The sequence below is a fragment of the Bombina bombina genome, chromosome 1 (assembly GCF_027579735.1).
Source record: "Bombina bombina isolate aBomBom1 chromosome 1, aBomBom1.pri, whole genome shotgun sequence".
Classification (NCBI taxonomy): Eukaryota; Metazoa; Chordata; class Amphibia; order Anura; family Bombinatoridae; genus Bombina; species Bombina bombina.
In genome coordinates, this window is record NC_069499.1 from 437,646,399 (window position 1) to 437,665,932 (window position 19,534).

Below are 19,534 nucleotides of genomic sequence, written 5' to 3' on the forward strand. Positions count from 1 at the left end.
ACTTTACTTGAATCAAGTCATATCACTGACTTTCTTTGTTTTCTACACACAATATGGAATATTGTGGTTTCATAGCTAAACTCAAAAGCCATGCCATTTACTTTTTTCAGTTTGAGTGACAACTATGGCTAAGGTTTGAGACATGGACAGTCTCCGACTATATCTGGATGAACATTCTGCAAGTTTATAAATTATCTGTGCACAGAATTATAATACTTTCTCTGTATTTCATCTAATAGGCAAGCTTGTCATATTCCTGTTTAAAAGGATCGCTGTGTTAAAACAGTATTTTTGAAGCAAAAAAACTGAGAATTTGCATACCTAATTTGCATATCTTACCCACAATTCTCTTGTGCATTGGAAACATTGCATATTAAGAATTTCTGGGTAAAAGCAAGCGGGGATACTTGCTTAGATGTACTAATTTCCTATGCAAATATTTACATTGATTTAATTTTGAGACATGGAGGATTTTAATTTCAGTTTTTTTATCTCCCCCCCCCCATAATTTTAATGAATTTTGGTGTATATATATATATATATATATATATATATATATATATATATTTGTATATATCTTTACCCATATATAATTTTATATATATATATATATACGTATATGTATAGATAAATATTTTACCAAAAAAAATCAGATATAAATAGAAATGTCTATTAAAGAATACATAGAACATATTCTGCTATGTGAAGAACGTTAGAAAGTGAAATATTAATATTTCATAGTGGGTTAGCACACTTGAGACAAAACAATTGGGTTTGTGCACAACTAAAGGTGTTGTTTTTTTTTCACTTTTCACACTCCATTTGAAGTCTATGGGAGAATACGTTAACGCGACCCCGAAATTCAAAGTTCTTCTTTTTTGCACATGTCGGTTTAGCGCTTAAGTGAAAACTTTTTATTTTTAACTTGTAATACAAGTTCTACCCAAAGCACACAAACATCTAGCTAATTTAATGCTTGAGCGATAAATATCGCTCCACTTGTAATCTAGCCCTAAATGTCTTAAAATCACATGTGTAAAGTCAGAGGCAGCAGCACCACTATAAATTTCCAAATTTATTGAACGTGCACTTTAAATAAATTTGGGATTTTATAGTGGTGCTGCTGCTGCCTCTGACTTTATATATATTGCAGGCTGTTGGTGTGAGGCCTGGCAGCAAGCACACTACACTGGTGCTGAATTACCCCAGTCTATTAAAATCACATGTGCACAAACTTTTTATATTCACACTTTCCGAGTCCAGAGTTCCCAGTATATATGTATATGCATTTTCTAATTGGCTGATGACAGATGATACAGGGAGTAGGAAATGTAAATAACATTTTATATTTGTCATAGAAAAAAATCTGCTGCTCATTTGAAATTCAGTGTAAGAGCTATTTCATTGTATTGTTATTATGCATTGGTTGATTAGGCAGTTCTACTGTATTTAATTGTCCTTTAACATTTTGGCCCTGATTACAAGTGAATCACTATTGATAGTGCAGGGTGTGCTATCAATATCTCGAACCCATAGAGCAGGGTGTGCTATCAATATCTCGAACCCACGCTATGAATAATACGCAATCTGGTATTACAAATCTATTATTACAAATAGTAAAATAAAGAATTACCAGAGAATGCTTACTGTGGACAACATCTTTTTAGCGTGCTTTATACTTTGGCTTGGCATACTTTCGGCTTAGTGCTCAAGTGAAGCCAGGAGTTTTGTAGCGAGCCCCATAGAAGTCTCTCAGGTGACGGATTTATCCGACTTCCAGAAGTTGGTGTACGCAAAAATAAAATCACTATTGTCTTAACTTGAATGGTGTTAGCGCTCAATAACATTAATATTTACATTTTGCATGTATGGTTTGGGTAACAGAAAATACAAAAGAAATATGATGGACAAATTTTAAAGGAACATAGTACTGAAAATGTTATTATGTATAAAAAGAGCATGATTTAAACTCAAAATCTCAAAAAAGGTTAATTAAAAGTTATTTAAATTTAATCTGAAATTAACAGGACGTGCAAGCTTGGGTACAGCTGTATCCTCGTACTGCTCATTGGCTGATGAAAACAGAAAAATTAGATTTTTTTCGGCTCTACGACCTGTTTGACTAAGCATAATGTAAGGTTTCACCCCAGGCTGCTCATCCACTAGAGAGTAATAGAAAGAGCTTTATGCAGTTTGTTAAGAACTTTTGAAAGATTTCCAGAATAAGTTGTTATGGTTTTAAATTAAAGGGTTAATTTACAAGTTCTTTGCAAATGCACTTCTTTACATAAATGGTAACAGATACATGAAACAGCCTTTTAGCAATTGTGCTAGAAACAAATAGAGCTTAGATTTCCAGATGCTAATTGTAGTGCAGAAATATGTTTTAAGATGTAATTATGCATTTACTAGTACAGTAGTGGGAAGTCTACAATGCTTTCTGGCTGTTCTCTGCCAGTAGAGGGCAAGATTACAAGTTGCACGCTATCGTTAGCACGGGTGCGATATTACGATTTTGCGAACCATGTAAAAGTGAGTGTCAGCCTTGTGTAAAGAGTTAGAGTTAAAAAAAATGCACCAAAAACAACATAAATACATTAACGGACATGAAACCCATTTTTATTTTTTTCATGAGTCAGATAGAGCATGTAATTTTAAACAACTTTCACATTTACTTCTATTAGCTAATTTCCTTTGTTCTCTTGATATCATTTTACAAGTTATCTGGGAGCAGGCACTGATTGGCTAGACTGCAAGTCTGTCAAAAGAACTGAAAAAAGGGGCAGTTTGCAGAGGTTTAGATACAAGATAATCACAGAGGTTAAAAGAATATTATTATAACTGTGTTGGTTATGCAAAAATGGGTAATAAAGGGATTATCTATCTTTTAAAACAATAAAAATTCTGGTGTAGACCATCCCTTTAAGTTAAAATAAAAACAACCTTTTTACTGTTTATCTCATTAAAAAACATATACATAATTATTTATGTATTTATATGTGTATATATGTATTTACAGACATACCTGTACACACACACACACACACACACACACATATATATATATATATATATATATATATATATATATATATATATGTATATATTTATTGAAATCTTCCTGTTAAAAGTGCCTGGGGTCGGGTTACCGCGCAACTGTTGGCATTTCTTTTTTTTTGTTTTTTTAAATCTGCTCTATTAAAGTCTATGGGGAGAGGGTGATCTTGCGATCACAACTTTCTCAGTACAGGGCTTAACGCACATCGGGTAGCGTGTGTGTGCAGAAACTTTACTTTCAACCTGTAAAATGAGCAGGGCATGATGAGCAAAGTTAAATTACTTCTAGCGTAGATAGCGCACTAGCGGGAGCACAAATTTGCACTCAACTCTTAATCTAGCCCTCTATTATTACCAGCAAGATTTACTGGGTTAAAAGATGCTTTTTATTTTGCTTTGGCAGCTGAAGGGAGGTTGCTGCATTTGTAGGCTCTATCTAGAAATGTTGGCTCAGTAGTAGTGGACTGGTTGGAGTTGGAGGCTGCACTAGAACCCACATACACATGTGTTTGGGGATGAGACTGCTCTGGAGCTCAAGGCTGAAAAATGTTGCATTATGTTACCTCTGTAGGCTTAGCATGTAATGCCTGGAGAGGAAATAAAGTTGTGAAGACCTCTGTTCCAGTCAGGGATACCAAAGATCAGACAGAAAATACTTATCAATAAGGTGAATGTGGCTTTAGTCTTCTGGCTTCTACTCCGCCACAAAACAATTATTTCTTTTTTTTTGTTTGTTTCTGTTATCCGGAGAGAGAAATGAGCAGTGGAGAGTAAGGCAGACATTTTTGATTGCCTAACCTGGAAAAATGAAGTAGGTTAAACAATTTGCCCTAAATCCCAAGATTTGCTTTTACTCACGAGGCAGTGGAGTCAGTCTCATGGACTCATTGCCTTACCATGAAAATGTATGTATGATGACTAAATAGTCTGATGGCATGATGTGTATTTACCATGCAGAACTCTGCTGGGCTTTTTACTGTTGGTAATAATGTACGCCCTTCTGGTTTTATCCTGGTCATTAAAACTCATTTTGAAATGAGGAGTGTGCCTTTAGAATTTATTAACTGAATTGTGGCTTTACTCATTAGAGTTTGCTGTACATTTCAAGATCTGCTCACAGCATGGGCTTCAGTTGCGCACATAGTGTAGCTAATACTTAAGATTTTTATTTTTGCACACAGGGTAGGATGTATTGCTTGTAGTGTATACATTTTGTTATGTACTGTAATGTTATTTCTAGCTGACGTTCCCATAGACAGTCAACAATTGGCTTTATCTAATGGATGTCCTGCCCTAAAATATATTCGTAATATATTGTGAAATTCTTAGACACAAATATTTGCTGTGGAAGTTAGTATCTCTTTTAGCCAACTAATGCCTAGATTGGAGCCAAAAGTGTTAGCTCTATGGTGCGCTAGCATCTCTAGAGCTCAATCCATATTCCCATTTTTACTTCAATATTGCAAGTGGAAAATAGAATGTTAGTGCTCATGCAAAATCCTCAGGCACATCTGGAGTTTGGATATAGTGGCCATGCTATAACCCCTTTACGACCAGTGCTGTACAGTGTAAAACTGCATACTGGCAGACTGTCTGCCAGTACTTAAGATGGGGGTGGCCATTGGGGGGTGGGGGAGGGAAGAGAGCTGTTTGAGAGGGATTAGGGGGTGGAAAGTGTCAGGTGGGAGGCTGATATCTACACTAAAGCTAAAATTAACCTTAGAAGCTACCTAATTAACCCCTTCACTGCTGGAAATAATAATAAAAGTGTGATGCGCAGCTGTAATTAGCGGCCTTCTAATTGCCAAAAAGCAATGGCAAAGCCATATATGCCTGCTATTTCTGAACAAAGGGGATCCCAGAGAAGCTTTTACAACTATTTGTGCCATGATTGCACAAGCTGTTTGTAAATAATTTCAGTGAGAAATCTAAAGTTTGTGAAAAAGTTAACAATTTTTTTTTATTATATTGCATTTGGCAGTGAAATGGTGGCAGGAAATATACCAAAATGGGCCTAGATTAATACTTTGGGTTGTCTACTAAACATATATATATATAAAGGCTCTATTTCTGTGATGGCAAAAATGCTAAAAATGCTCTGGTCTTTTTGGGAAGTTTTAGTCTGAAATGTCTGGTACTTAAGGGGTTAATAGACTTCCATGGGACATGCTACAAAACTCAGGTCTGGCTTTTGTTTGAGCCCTAAAAAGAAAGCATGATTAAAAAAAAAAAAGAAGAAGTATTCTTCACAAAATCTTAGCGATTGCATTTACTTTCAACTTGTAATATAAGTGCACAATGCTGCTTAATGAGTTTGTGCAAACAAATTTACAGTTATTTAAACAGTGTGCCACTTGTAATATGGATTCAAGCATAAAAAGCACTGCGATCTTGCAATCATGTTTAGACTCCTTGTGCTCCACTCGTAATCTAGCCCTTAATGTTTTATAATTTAACATTATATTGGTGACAAGGTGATACTAAAGAAAAATATGATATATTAACTAGGGATGGGCAAGTGTTTTGCAATATTCGAAAAATGAAATAAATTTTAACACATTTGTTCGTTCATTTCAAAATTTGTTCTTTGTACAACATTCTAACATTATTTAATGCAATAGTATTTCTTATACGTTCTTTAAATGTAATATTCAATTTATTTTTTTCTAATAATTTGTTTCCAATTATGCAATATTCGAATTTGAAAAATTCTAATTGATATATTTGTAATAGTATTTCTAATGCTCTATTTAAATGTAATATTCTAAATATGTAATATTCAAAAAAGAAAAAAAAGAAAATTTATATATTTGTATCTATTATGTATCAATTTATTAAATTCCCTACCAAATAAACTATTGAACTTCTGAATAGTATTTGTTAAATCAAATGTTACATTCAAAATTTGAACGTGGATATTCGATCTAATTATAAGCATTCGAACACTAAAGTAACATTCAAAAATCCGAAATAACATTAGATTACTACATTTAAGTGGATTTTAATTCTTTTCAACATTTAATTGTCCAAAACTAATGTCCACTGGACTATTTGTTCTACCAAATGAAAAAGACCTTCAGCACATTCCCCCATCCCTAATATCAACATATATCACATAAAATTAGTTTATATATTTTATAATTAATCTTCAATGTCCTGGATTCGTATCTTTTTACACAAACACCTGGTAAATATCAAAATAGCAGCTAGGGCTCTTTTGCTGATGTCGCAGTCAACATCTTGAATCAATTTGAAACAACATATATTTCAGTTTTTTTATGTTTTTTTTAAGAGTTGATAAATATTTGAAAACACATGGGCCTAGATTACAAGTGGAGCACAAAAATATTAGTGCTATTGATCGCTAACACCAAGCTATTTAAATCAATAGAGCTCATATTATTGTGTTCATATTACAAGTTGAAAGTAAAACGTTTGCATGTAAGCAAAAGATTCAGGCACTCACATCTGGATGTCTTACCTGACTTCTATGGAACGTTCTGCACAAAACCTTTTCTGGCTTTCACTTGCACGCTAACCTGAAGGTGTACTAAGCCAGTGCGCTAACCCAAAATTGATATAAATACTTGAAATAGCATTGATCTTCACTCAGAAGAAAAATTGACTTTGATTTGTATATATATATATATATATATATATATATATATATATATATATATATAAAACAGTATATATTATGAGAGATGTTAAGTGCAGTAATTGAAGGTATAGGGCACACTAAACGGATGTCATACTAAACTCTCTCAGGTAATTCTGATTTACTATGGACTTGGCACTGCTCTGCGATATTTATAGTGCACCCTGCACTAACACTATGAGGCCTATTTTTCAAGCTGTCAACTATGCTGCATTCGCCGGCACCAATACGTTTGCCTAACATCGCCTAACATCGCCTAACATTGAGGCCGCGGACCTGAATACGATCTCCATATTTATAAAAAAAGCCGTCAAAAAGCCGGGCACCAAGTACGAGGCAATGAGCAGCGGACTGTTGTTAACTAACAGTCATCGATCTCGCTGCTATTCAGCTTTTTACCAACTTTATTTATACCCTGTCACTAAACACCGCCACTATACTAAAATTTTTAACCCCTATCCCGCCACTCCCAGACCCTACGGCAACTTTAATAAAGCTATTGACCCCTATCCCGCCGCTTCTGGACCCCGCCGCAACTTTAATAAAGCTATTAACCCTTATCCCGCCGCTCCCGGACCCCACCGCCACTAAATAAATGTATTAACCCCTAAACCCATGGCCTCCCACATCACTACCACTTACTAAACCTATTAACCCCTAAACTGCCAGCCCCCACATTGCCATAAACTAAAGTAAGCTATTAACTCCTAAACCTAACAACCTGCTAACTTTACATTAAAATTACCTCATCCCTATCTTATAATACATTAAAACTTACCTTTAGAATTAAAATAAACTATATTAAACTATTAATTAACCTACCCTAACTGTTATACTAAAATTACATTAAACTATAATAATCTATTAATTAACCTACCCTAACTATTATACTAAAATTACATTAAACTATATTAAATTATTAATTAACCTACCCTAACTATTATACTAAAATTACATTAAACTACCAATTAAATTAGCTATATTACATATTTATAAACCTAACCCTACTCAAATTATTTAAATCTGCAATTAAAAATTACTAAATTAGAAAAAAATAAACGCTATGTTACAAAAAATAAAAAACACTAAGTTACAAAAACAAACCACAGTATCAAAAATAAAAAAACAATTACACCTAATCTAATAGCCCTATCAAAATAAAAAAAAAAAACCCAAAATAAAAAAAACCCTAGCCTACAATAAACTACCAATGTCCCTTAAAAGGGCCTTTTGCTTGGCATTGCCCCAAAGAAATCAGCTCTTTCTTTGCCCCGCAAAAAGGCCCTTTTAAAGGCCATTGGTAGTTTATTGTAGGCTAGGGTTATTTTATTTTGGGGGGTCTTTTTATTTTGATAGGGCTATTAGATTAGGTGTAATTGTTTTTTATTTTTGATACTGTGGTTTTTATTTTTTGTACGTAAGCATTTATTTTTTGTAATTTTTAATTGTAGATTTAAATAATTTGAGTAGGGTTAGGTTTTTAAATATGTAATATAGTTAATTTAATTGGTAATTTAATGTAATTTTAGTATAATAGGGTAGGTTAATTAATAGCTTAATATAGTTTAATGTAATTTTAGTATAATAGTTAGGGTAGGTTAATTAATAGTTTAATATAGTTTATTTTAATTCTAAAGGTAAGTTTTAATTTATTATAAGATAGGGATGAGGTAATTTTAATGTACAGTTAGCGGGTTGTTAAGTTTAGGGGTTAATAGCTTAATTTGGTTTATGGCGATGTGGGGGGCTGGCAGTTTAGGGGTTAATAGGTTTAGTTAATGGTAGTGATGTGGGAGGCCAGGGGTTTAGGGGTTAATACTTTTATTACAGTTGCAGTGGGGTCCGGGAGCAGCGGGATAGGGGTTAATAAATTTAATTTAGCTTGTGACGATGTCGGGGCGGCAGATTAGGGGTGTTTAGACTCGGGGTTTATGTTAGGGTGTTAGGTGTAAACGTAATTTGTTTTCTACCATATAAATCAATGGAATATCTGGCAACATTGAACATAAGCTTTTGCTGCTTTCAGACTCCCATTGATTCCTATGGCATCCGTGGCCTCCAGGGTGGCGGATTGAAAACCAGTTACGCTGGGGCAGAATAGTGGCGAGCGTACCTGTTAGAAATTTGCTAACTTGCAAAAGGTGCCAGATAGTGACAAATTTTTATTTGGAACATCTGTAATGACGTAAGCATCAATCTGTGTCGGATTAAGACCAGCAGATCTTAAGTTACGTCACAAATTTCAACTTTTGCCGGTCTGTAGGCTTTGATAAATAGGTTGAATCAAGCTTGCCACAATTACGCTGCGGAATTTTGATAAAAACTTGATAAATAGGCCTCTATTGCTTCACTTGTTATACTTGAGATATCCACAGAATGATATGCAGCCTAGTATGATAAGACAGATAATTCAATATTGATACCTAGTATGTTTGAATGCAGACTTTCTTTCAACTGAAAATAATATTAATTAATTAGATTACGAGTTTTGCGTTATGAGCGAAAAAGCCCACGTTATGACTCTTTTTCCCTACCGCTACTATTACGAGTCTTGTAGCTATAGCTGTACTGCACACTTTTTTTGCAGTCACGCACTTTTTAAAAAGTCCTTTTTCAATGGGACTTCCGCAGTGCCGGTATTATGAGTTTGCCTGACTGGCCAAAAAGTGAGCGGTACAGCCCATAACTACAAGATCTGTACCGTAAACTGAAAGTCAGTAGTTATGGGTTTTACGCTACAAAGCTGTAGCATAAAACTCATAACTAAAGTGTTACAAAGTACACTAACATCCATAAACTACCTATTAACCCCTAAACCGAGGCCCTCCCGCATCACATACACTAAAATAAATGTATTAACCCCTAATTTGCCGCTCTGGACATCGCCATCACTATAATAAACATATTAACCCCTAAACCGCTGCACTCCCGCATTGTAAACACTAGTTAAATATTATTAACCCCTAATCTGCTGCCCCCAATGTCGCTTCCACTATACTAAAGTTATTAACCCCTAAACCTCTGGCCTCCCACAACACTAACACTAAATAAATATAATAACCCCTAAACCTAACCCTAAGTCTAACCCTAACCCTAACACCCCTAACTTTAATATAATTAAAATAAATCTAAATAAAAATTACTACTATTACCTATTTAAGACTAAATACTTACCTGTAAAATAAACCATAAGCTAGCTACAATATAACTAATAGTTACATTGTAGCTAGCTTAGGTTTTATTTTTAGTTTACAGGTAAGTTTGTATTTATTTTAACTAGGTAGAATAGTTAGTAAATAATTATTAAGTATTTACTAGCTACCTAGTTAAAATAAGTACAAATTTACCTGTAAGATAAAACCTAACCTAAGTTATGCTAACACCTAACATTACACTAAAATTAAATAAATTACATTAATTAAATACAATTAACTAAATTAAAAATAAAACCACACTAAATTACACAAAATAAAAAAGAAATGATCAAATATTTAAACTAATTACACCTATTCTAATATAGAGAAAGTCCAGCACTCACTCACAAGCTCTCAACTAAGATAAAAAGCAGCAATGGAAGAGTTAGTTACCGCATCTGGCCAAATGGGAAAAGCCCAGGTACCTCGTCAAGGTCTCTTCCAAAAACCTGGGTCCTTAAACAGCCACACAATGCAGGTTCACAATCAAACAACTGTGAAAAAATGGAGGGTGCACAGGCTTATGTAATCTCCCCAAACATATATAAAACACGGGTGGGGTCAGCACTCTCAGGCCGGACCGGGTATACATCCTTTGACCCTGTAACATGCACAACACTGGGTGAAAAACAGCACTCTCAGGAAGCTGCACTGTCACCAGAGTCACAGGCAGTTAACCCCAGACAGGCCTGGGTGCGAGGCCCAAACAGGGAAAATTACAAAAAAATAATACATTAATATAGCACACATAGAAAGTCCAGCACTCACTTACAAGCTCTCAACTAAGATAAAAAGCAGCAATGGAAGAGTTAGTTACCGCATCTGGCCAAATAAGAAAAGCCCAGGTACCTCGTCAAGGTCTCTTCCAAAAACATAGGTCCCTAAACAGCCACACAATGCAGGCTCACAATCAAACAACTGTGAAAAAATGGAGGGTGCACAGGCTTATATAATCTCCCCAAACATATACAAAACATGGGTGGGGTCAGCACTCTCAGGCCGGACTGGGTACACATCCTATGACCCTGTAACATGCACAGCCTTAGGTGCAAAACAGCACTCTCAGGAAGCTGCACTGTCACCAGAGTCACAGGTAGTTAACCCCAGACAGGCCTGGGTGCAAGGCCCAAACAGGGAAAATTACAAAAAAATAATACATTAATATAGCACACAGAGAAAGTCCAGCACTCACTTACAAGCTCTCAACTAAGATAAAAAGAAGCAATGGAAGAGTTAGTTACCACATCTGGACAAATAGGAAAAGCCCAGGTACTTCGTCAAGGTCTCTTCCAAAAACCTGGGTCCCTAAACAGCCACACAATGCAGACTCACAATCAAACAACTGTGAAAAATGGAGGGTGCACAGGCTTATGTAATCTCCCCAAACATATACAAAACACGGGTGAGGTCAGCACTCTCAGGCCGGACCGGGTACACATCCTTTAAAGGTTCCTTTAAATGATGTCATCCAAGATGGCGTCCCTTGAATTCTGATTGGCTGATAGAATTTTATCAGCCAATCGGAATTAAAGTGTACAAAATCCTATTGGTTGATGCCAATGAAGATGGAGCCACTCCGTGTCGGAAGGATGAAGATAGAAGATGCCGTCTGGATGAAGACTTCTGCCCGCCTGGAGGACGGCTTCTTGCCGCTAAGATGAAGACTTCTCCCGGCTTAATGAGGATGGATGTCCGGTCTTCAAAAACTGTAAGTAGATCTTCGGGGGTTAGTGTTAGGTTTTATTAAGGGTTTATTGGGTGGGTTTTATTTTTAAATTAGGGTTTGGGCACAGAAAAAGAGCTAAATGTCCTTTTAAGGGCAATGCCCATCCAAATGCCCTTTTCAGGGCAATGGACATCTTAGGTTTTTTAGAAAGGATTTTATTTAGGGAGTTTGGTTGTGTGGGTGGTGGGTTTTACTGTTGGGGGTTTGTTTGTATTTTTTTTACAGATAAAAAAACTGATTTCTTTGGGGCAATGTCCAGCACAAGTCCCTTTTAAGGGCTATTGGCAGTTTAGTTTAGACTAGGGTTTTTTATTTTGGGGGGCTTTTTTATTTTGATAGGGCTATTAGATTAGGTGCATTTAGTTTAAATATTTGATAATTTCTTTTTTATTTTGTGTAATTTAGTGTTTATTTTTTTGTAATTTATAAATTGTATTTAATTAATGTAATTTATTTAATTTTAGTGTAATGTTAGGTGTTAGTGTGAGGCAGGTTAGGTTTTATTTTAACATTAAAAAAATCCTTTGAAAAATAGCTAAAATGAGGACTCAAGGCTTATAGTCAAATTGCCCCTTTGTCTTGTTTATGTTTGATGAATAAATATGATTATCATTAGATAAATGGGTTACTTTGTGGTTGACACAATTGGAAAACCTTAAAGGGACAACACTCTCAGTCAAGCAGCTGATAAGAGTTTTTTTGTGTTTAAAACAGGAACACCTTTTCAAATGGGCTAATCTCTCTCTGTGAAGTTAATTTCTTCTACTGTCTACTATTTATATAGGTTTTCTACTGCTTGCGGTTTCAAAAGATAAAACCAGCTATTTCAAATGACAAAATATAGTTACAAGAACTAATTTTAAACAATTTAATATACTCCAGCAGGCATCTGGATCATTACGAACACACGAAAGGGGAGAAAAATTGAATGTACAATATCCCTTTAAGAAAAAAAAAAGAGTTTCTACTGACTCCTAGTCCTTTCAGAAAAGGCAGAAAGTCTATTTCCATATCATATTTAGGGTTAGATTGCAAGTGGAGCGCTAAATTATTGTGTGACCACAAACTGGCAAATTAACCAGCCATTACAAGTGTGGTCTATGGGAACTGTGTGTTCCCAGTAAATATATATGTATATGCTTATATACATGTAAATTTATGTGTTAATGTCTATATACACATATTAACACATAGATATATATAACAAAAAAAGGAACTCAGCACACCTCAATTTAGCAAAAGTGTAAATGCAATTTATTATAAAGTATCTAATTACAATTCTATGATATGAATCCACAACTTTCAGTCCATCCACACATGCAAACTACTTTCATTCATAAAACAATTGGATTCAACCCAGGCGTCCCTGGAAGAATCAACCAAGGCTCTCAGAAAACCGCTATTAATGTCTTAGAAAGTTCATATAAATGAAAAAGTGAACAGTCCCTTAGACATGCAGAACTTTCACAGTTATTTTGAATTTAAAATCTTTGATGCAATTTTTCAGATATGGTTGCTGTAAAAAGATTCTTTTCGATTACAAATATATCTTCTTATACATGAGATTTGAATAACATTTTGAACTCTGTAATCATTCCCTTGTTCAGCATACACCTTTTTATGATGAGTATAAGCACATTTATAGGTTAGTGCAGGACAAGACAGAAAGCCGTTAGTTCATCCAGCATATGCATTCAACTTTATGTTAACACTCAATATACTCCAAGGCTCTTTCCAAGTTCCCCTCTTTAAACCACACTTGCGGTTGGGTAGTATTCAGCCCGGGTATCGGTGCTTGACTATTCTAACAGTTCATGTTGTAACATATGCATAAAGTTTCTGACCCTTCCCAGTATTAGAGTGTTAATGAATTAAAGCGTCTCTAATGTGGTAGAAGCCGTGTGTTAAATCAGCAAGTGTATCACCAATCATCTGTATTGCGTCTGTATTAGTATAGAAGCTGGCCAGTTAGAACATGCATGTTAGTTAGCTTTATAATACTTGCGATTTCACATCCTTTTGAATAAATGGAGATGCCCCCGACTTTTATCCACTCATGCGGACGGGAGAACAAACACTTGATTCGGTCTTATGTCTTTATGGAACAACGGCTCTTTTCTGTAATCTTTTTGCATCAAAGTCCTTGTATCGACAAGCGGTTCAGTGAGCAGCCTTACACTCCGACGCGCGTTTCGGGACTCCGCCCTTTCTCAAGGAGTATACGTCATCATGGAAACGGCCTCTTTTAGAAAGGCCCAAGCGTGATTCTATTGGTGCATACACACACACCTATCTAATGCGTCACCCATTCAGCTATTATATGAAACAAAAATAATGTGACTAAAGACTATTTTAAAACTAACTAAATGTGATAATCTCACTACACGAGATTAATAATTATTGAAGCAGCAACGATGCAACAAAATGACACAGTTATCGCAAACCAAACGAACATATGAAAATAAAAGTTCGTTCTTAGTCTACATATTTTTTGTTACTTAAATATGTATAGGCCCGATTACACGAATATGATCTCTTTATAAGGGATTAAATTCTCACTCAACTTATTGAATATTATGTTAGATTCAATCTACCTGTATTGTTGCGAACCTAAATTAGACTCTATATCACCATTACTGTTTGCTGTCTAGGGTTGTAAAACAAAGAGAAGGGGGCAAAACAAATATCTACAAGGGGATTATTTTATGCAGACTATCTAAATATTTGTTATTGTGTTCTAAGATCCCATTGAATATTTATTTATGAAGGGAAAATCTTATTCATACGAAATGCCCCCAGGAAATATCTCTATTGAGACCCCTAGGTGACAGTGTGTCCAATTTTCTTATCCATTGGGCTTCTTTCTTGAACAGTGCTTTTTGTCTATCCCCTCCTCTCCTAAAAGGAGGGACATCATCTACTATTTGAAACCGCAATTGGCTTTTATTATGGGATGCCATTGTGAAATGATGAGATACTGGAGCATCCCAGTCTGAGTTGCCTATGGCAGCTTTATGTTGTCTGACCCTGTCACGGACACATTGGGTGGTCTCTCCCACGTAAGCAAATCCACACGGACACTTGATAACATATATCACATAGCTTGAGTTGCATGTGTATGTGTTTTTAATTTCTATCTTACGTCCAGTGTGTGGATGTGTCACAATATTACCTTTTATCATAGAATTGCATTGTGCACAATTATAGCAAGGGAAACAACCTTTCTTTTGTAAAGATGGAGCTGGACTTCTAGTCCCTAGATCAGCTCTAACGAGTACATCTTTCAGGTTTTTGTTTCTCTTGTATGATAAAAGGGGCGGATCTTTGAAAATTTCTGCCAATTGTGGTTCCTCTTTAAGAAGATACCAATGTTTGTTAATACAGGTTTTAAGTTTTCTACTATGGAACCCATATTGTGTTACCAGGGGTACAGAGAATTGTTTCTTTTCCTTGAATTTAGGTTCAAGGAGAGAAGTTCTCTCAATCTGATCTACTCTTTCCAAATTTTCTTGTATTACTTGATTAGGATATCCTCTTTCCCTAAATTTGCTTGCCATTTCATCTAATCTAATTTGTAATTTGTTGGAATCAGATACGATTCTTTTCGTTCCGAGTAGCTGGCTATATGGTAAGCTTCTTATGGTATTAGGAGGATGAAAGCTATCAAAGCTAAGTAAATTATTGCGGTCTGTTGCTTTTGAGAATATATCACATTCTAATCTTCCTTCTTCAATATATACCATTGTGTCTAAGAAGCTAATTCTCTCTGTACTGCTTTCCATAGTAAATTTTAGGTAATCTGTTTTTGAATTAAGGGTCTCTAAAAAATGTGTAAGAGTATGTTCTTCTCCTGTCCATAATAGGAATACATCGTCTATATATCTATACCAACATTTTATGTTGGTCTTAAATGGATCCTCACTATAGACAAATTGTTCCTCAAATTTTCCTACAAAAAGATTTGCGTATGTAGGGACTAGAAGTCCAGCTCCATCTTTACAAAAGAAAGGTTGTTTCCCTTGCTATAATTGTGCACAATGCAATTCTATGATAAAAGGTAATATTGTGACACATCCACACACTGGACGTAAGATAGAAATTAAAAACACATACACATGCAACTCAAGCTATGTGATATATGTTATTAAGTGTCCGTGTGGATTTGCTTACGTGGGAGAGACCACCCAATGTGTCCGTGACAGGGTCAGACAACATAAAGCTGCCATAGGCAACTCAGACTGGGATGCTCCAGTATCTCATCATTTCACAATGGCATCCCATAATAAAAGCCAATTGCGGTTTCAAATAGTAGATGATGTCCCTCCTTTTAGGAGAGGAGGGGATAGACAAAAAGCACTGTTCAAGAAAGAAGCCCAATGGATAAGAAAATTGGACACACTGTCACCTAGGGGTCTCAATAGAGATATTTCCTGGGGGCATTTCGTATGAATAAGATTTTCCCTTCATAAATAAATATTCAATGGGATCTTAGAACACAATAACAAATATTTAGATAGTCTGCATAAAATAATCCCCTTGTAGATATTTGTTTTGCCCCCTTCTCTTTGTTTTACAACCCTAGACAGCAAACAGTAATGGTGATATAGAGTCTAATTTAGGTTCGCAACAATACAGGTAGATTGAATCTAACATAATATTCAATAAGTTGAGTGAGAATTTAATCCCTTATAAAGAGATCATATTCGTGTAATCGGGCCTATACATATTTAAGTAACAAAAAATATGTAGACTAAGAACGAACTTTTATTTTCATATGTTCGTTTGGTTTGCGATAACTGTGTCATTTTGTTGCATCGTTGCTGCTTCAATAATTATTAATCTCGTGTAGTGAGATTATCACATTTAGTTAGTTTTAAAATAGTCTTTAGTCACATTATTTTTGTTTCATATAATAGCTGAATGGGTGACGCATTAGATAGGTGTGTGTGTATGCACCAATAGAATCACGCTTGGGCCTTTCTAAAAGAGGCCGTTTCCATGATGACGTATACTCCTTGAGAAAGGGCGGAGTCCCGAAACGCGCGTCGGAGTGTAAGGCTGCTCACTGAACCGCTTGTCGATACAAGGACTTTGATGCAAAAAGATTACAGAAAAGAGCCGTTGTTCCATAAAGACATAAGACCGAATCAAGTGTTTGTTCTCCCGTCCGCATGAGTGGATAAAAGTCGGGGGCATCTCCATTTATTCAAAAGGATGTGAAATCGCAAGTATTATAAAGCTAACTAACATGCATGTTCTAACTGGCCAGCTTCTATACTAATACAGACGCAATACAGATGATTGGTGATACACTTGCTGATTTAACACACGGCTTCTACCACATTAGAGACGCTTTAATTCATTAACACTCTAATACTGGGAAGGGTCAGAAACTTTATGCATATGTTACAACATGAACTGTTAGAATAGTCAAGCACCGATACCCGGGCTGAATACTACCCAACCGCAAGTGTGGTTTAAAGAGGGGAACTTGGAAAGAGCCTTGGAGTATATTGAGTGTTAACATAAAGTTGAATGCATATGCTGGATGAACTAACGGCTTTCTGTCTTGTCCTGCACTAACCTATAAATGTGCTTATACTCATCATAAAAAGGTGTATGCTGAACAAGGGAATGATTACAGAGTTCAAAATGTTATTCAAATCTCATGTATAAGAAGATATATTTGTAATCGAAAAGAATCTTTTTACAGCAACCATATCTGAAAAATTGCATCAAAGATTTTAAATTCAAAATAACTGTGAAAGTTCTGCATGTCTAAGGGACTGTTCACTTTTTCATTTATATGAACTTTCTAAGACATTAATAGCGGTTTTCTGAGAGCCTTGGTTGATTCTTCCAGGGACGCCTGGGTTGAATCCAATTGTTTTATGAATGAAAGTAGTTTGCATGTGTGGATGGACTGAAAGTTGTGGATTCATATCATAGAATTGTAATTAGATACTTTATAATAAATTGCATTTACACTTTTGCTAAATTGAGGTGTGCTGAGTTCCTTTTTTTGTTATTTGTAGATGGTAGAATTGGAGGTTTTACTAAACTCTTGCACCCTAAATATATATACAATTTTTTTTTTTTTTTTTTTTTTGACAGTGGATAGAATGCTTTAGTGGTGCTGTGATTAACTATTTATTACATAGATATATATGTACTGTATATAATAATATACATATATATTTACATTTTGATGCCATTGCTGTGCTACTTACCCCCTTCGCTGCACGAGGTGAGACACGGCAGGAAAATGACGCTCCCATAGGAACCTATGGAAGCGCACTCTCATGCTCTGGTATTATTTAGTGGAGCTAAGCAATATTTAGTGCTCCACTTGTAATCTGACCCTTAATCTCTTGTGTTCATTCCAGCCAAACAATTAGTAACTGCACAACTCTGTATGTATGTTTGTAATCCATCCAAGTATCATAAGGCCCTTGAGGAGTCAAGACCAATGTCTAACAACCTACTGATAGTAGAGTCTATTCTAGTTTATTAGAATCATCCATGCAAACTGTCTCACATGGCGAATCTAATCAATTCTAAAGTAAAGTAGTTAATGCATTAAGAGTATTTGACATTTTTAATTCAAACCATAAGAAAAACCCTTTCAAGTAGCTTTTTGCATATATTTATATTTTTTATATATTTTTATTTTATTCAGGTTCAAATGTACACAGAACAGGAATATTAAATAGTCATATATATAACAAGTTAGTATTCAAACATAAATGTATGTTAGAGTTACTGAGGATACTACAGACTATTACACAGTGGGAAAATTACACACAAAACTCGTCTAATTACATTACGATTGCTCAAAGTAATTAAAAGCAGACTGATAAAGCATTTATACAAGTCAAACTGGTTTGTGTAGACTGCACACTGTATGCTTAAATAAAAAAGAAAGTGGGATCCTCTATTTTTATATATGAGAGGCATAGCATGAACACTTATTATAAGTAATGCTAGACACATGCTTTGTCCCTGAATATAAAAAGGCCTTCAATTACCTAAATGGGCCACTCTTTGGCCCTAGAAAATATGTGCTATGAAAGATAATAATTGAAGAGTTAAGATTCAAAAAATATTTTTTTTTCCAAGTCATAACACCAAAACATTCAAGGCTAGATTACATGAGGCGTGCTAACGTTTATGAGCAATCGATATTGGAATATTGCGGGCACATTCATTTGTGTGTGAATTACAATTGTAACGTGTTCAATCAATCAAATTTAACGTGCCTCAGGTTCATAAATATACACTATCTGAAAAAAAAATCATATAGATATTAATAAAAAGGTTTATGAGGTTATAAGGGTTCAAAAGTATATGGTCATGCATTTGACTGCAAAGAGCTATTTATATATATATATATATATATATATATGTATATATATATATATATATATATATATATATATATAAATATATATGTGTGTGTGTAAATAATAATTCAATTATAATATTTAATAATGTGTTTTACTGTATATTTACTGTAAATATTTCACGTTCCAATGTTCTTTACATAGGGAAAATGTTATTTTTTTTTTTTTTTAAAATATATATATATATATGTATATATATACCTATACCTCTATATCTATTCCTATAGATATATAAGTATAGCTATATATTTTTTATTTTTTTATTTTTTTGAGAAACTATATATTTGACATTAAAAGATAGATATAGAAATATATATTTAATAATAAAAAATTAAACAAAATTCTATGTGAAGTACATTGTAATGTAAAATATGTGTAACGCGATTTGAGTTGTGCACTTTAGGTCTAACGCAGTGTCGGGTTAGCACACATAAAGAATTATTTATCTTAAGTCACATTATGTATTATTGCTTTTTTTTATTAAGAAATATTAATA

At 34.6% G+C, this 19,534-nt stretch overlaps 1 protein-coding gene across 1 annotated transcript in view; it reads left to right on the forward strand.

The window, feature by feature from the left end:
* The window catches only part of XIRP2 (xin actin binding repeat containing 2), a 247,932-nt gene that overhangs the window by 171,372 nt on the left and 57,026 nt on the right, over positions 1 to 19,534 (forward strand). The gene's annotated exons all lie outside the window — the stretch shown is intronic.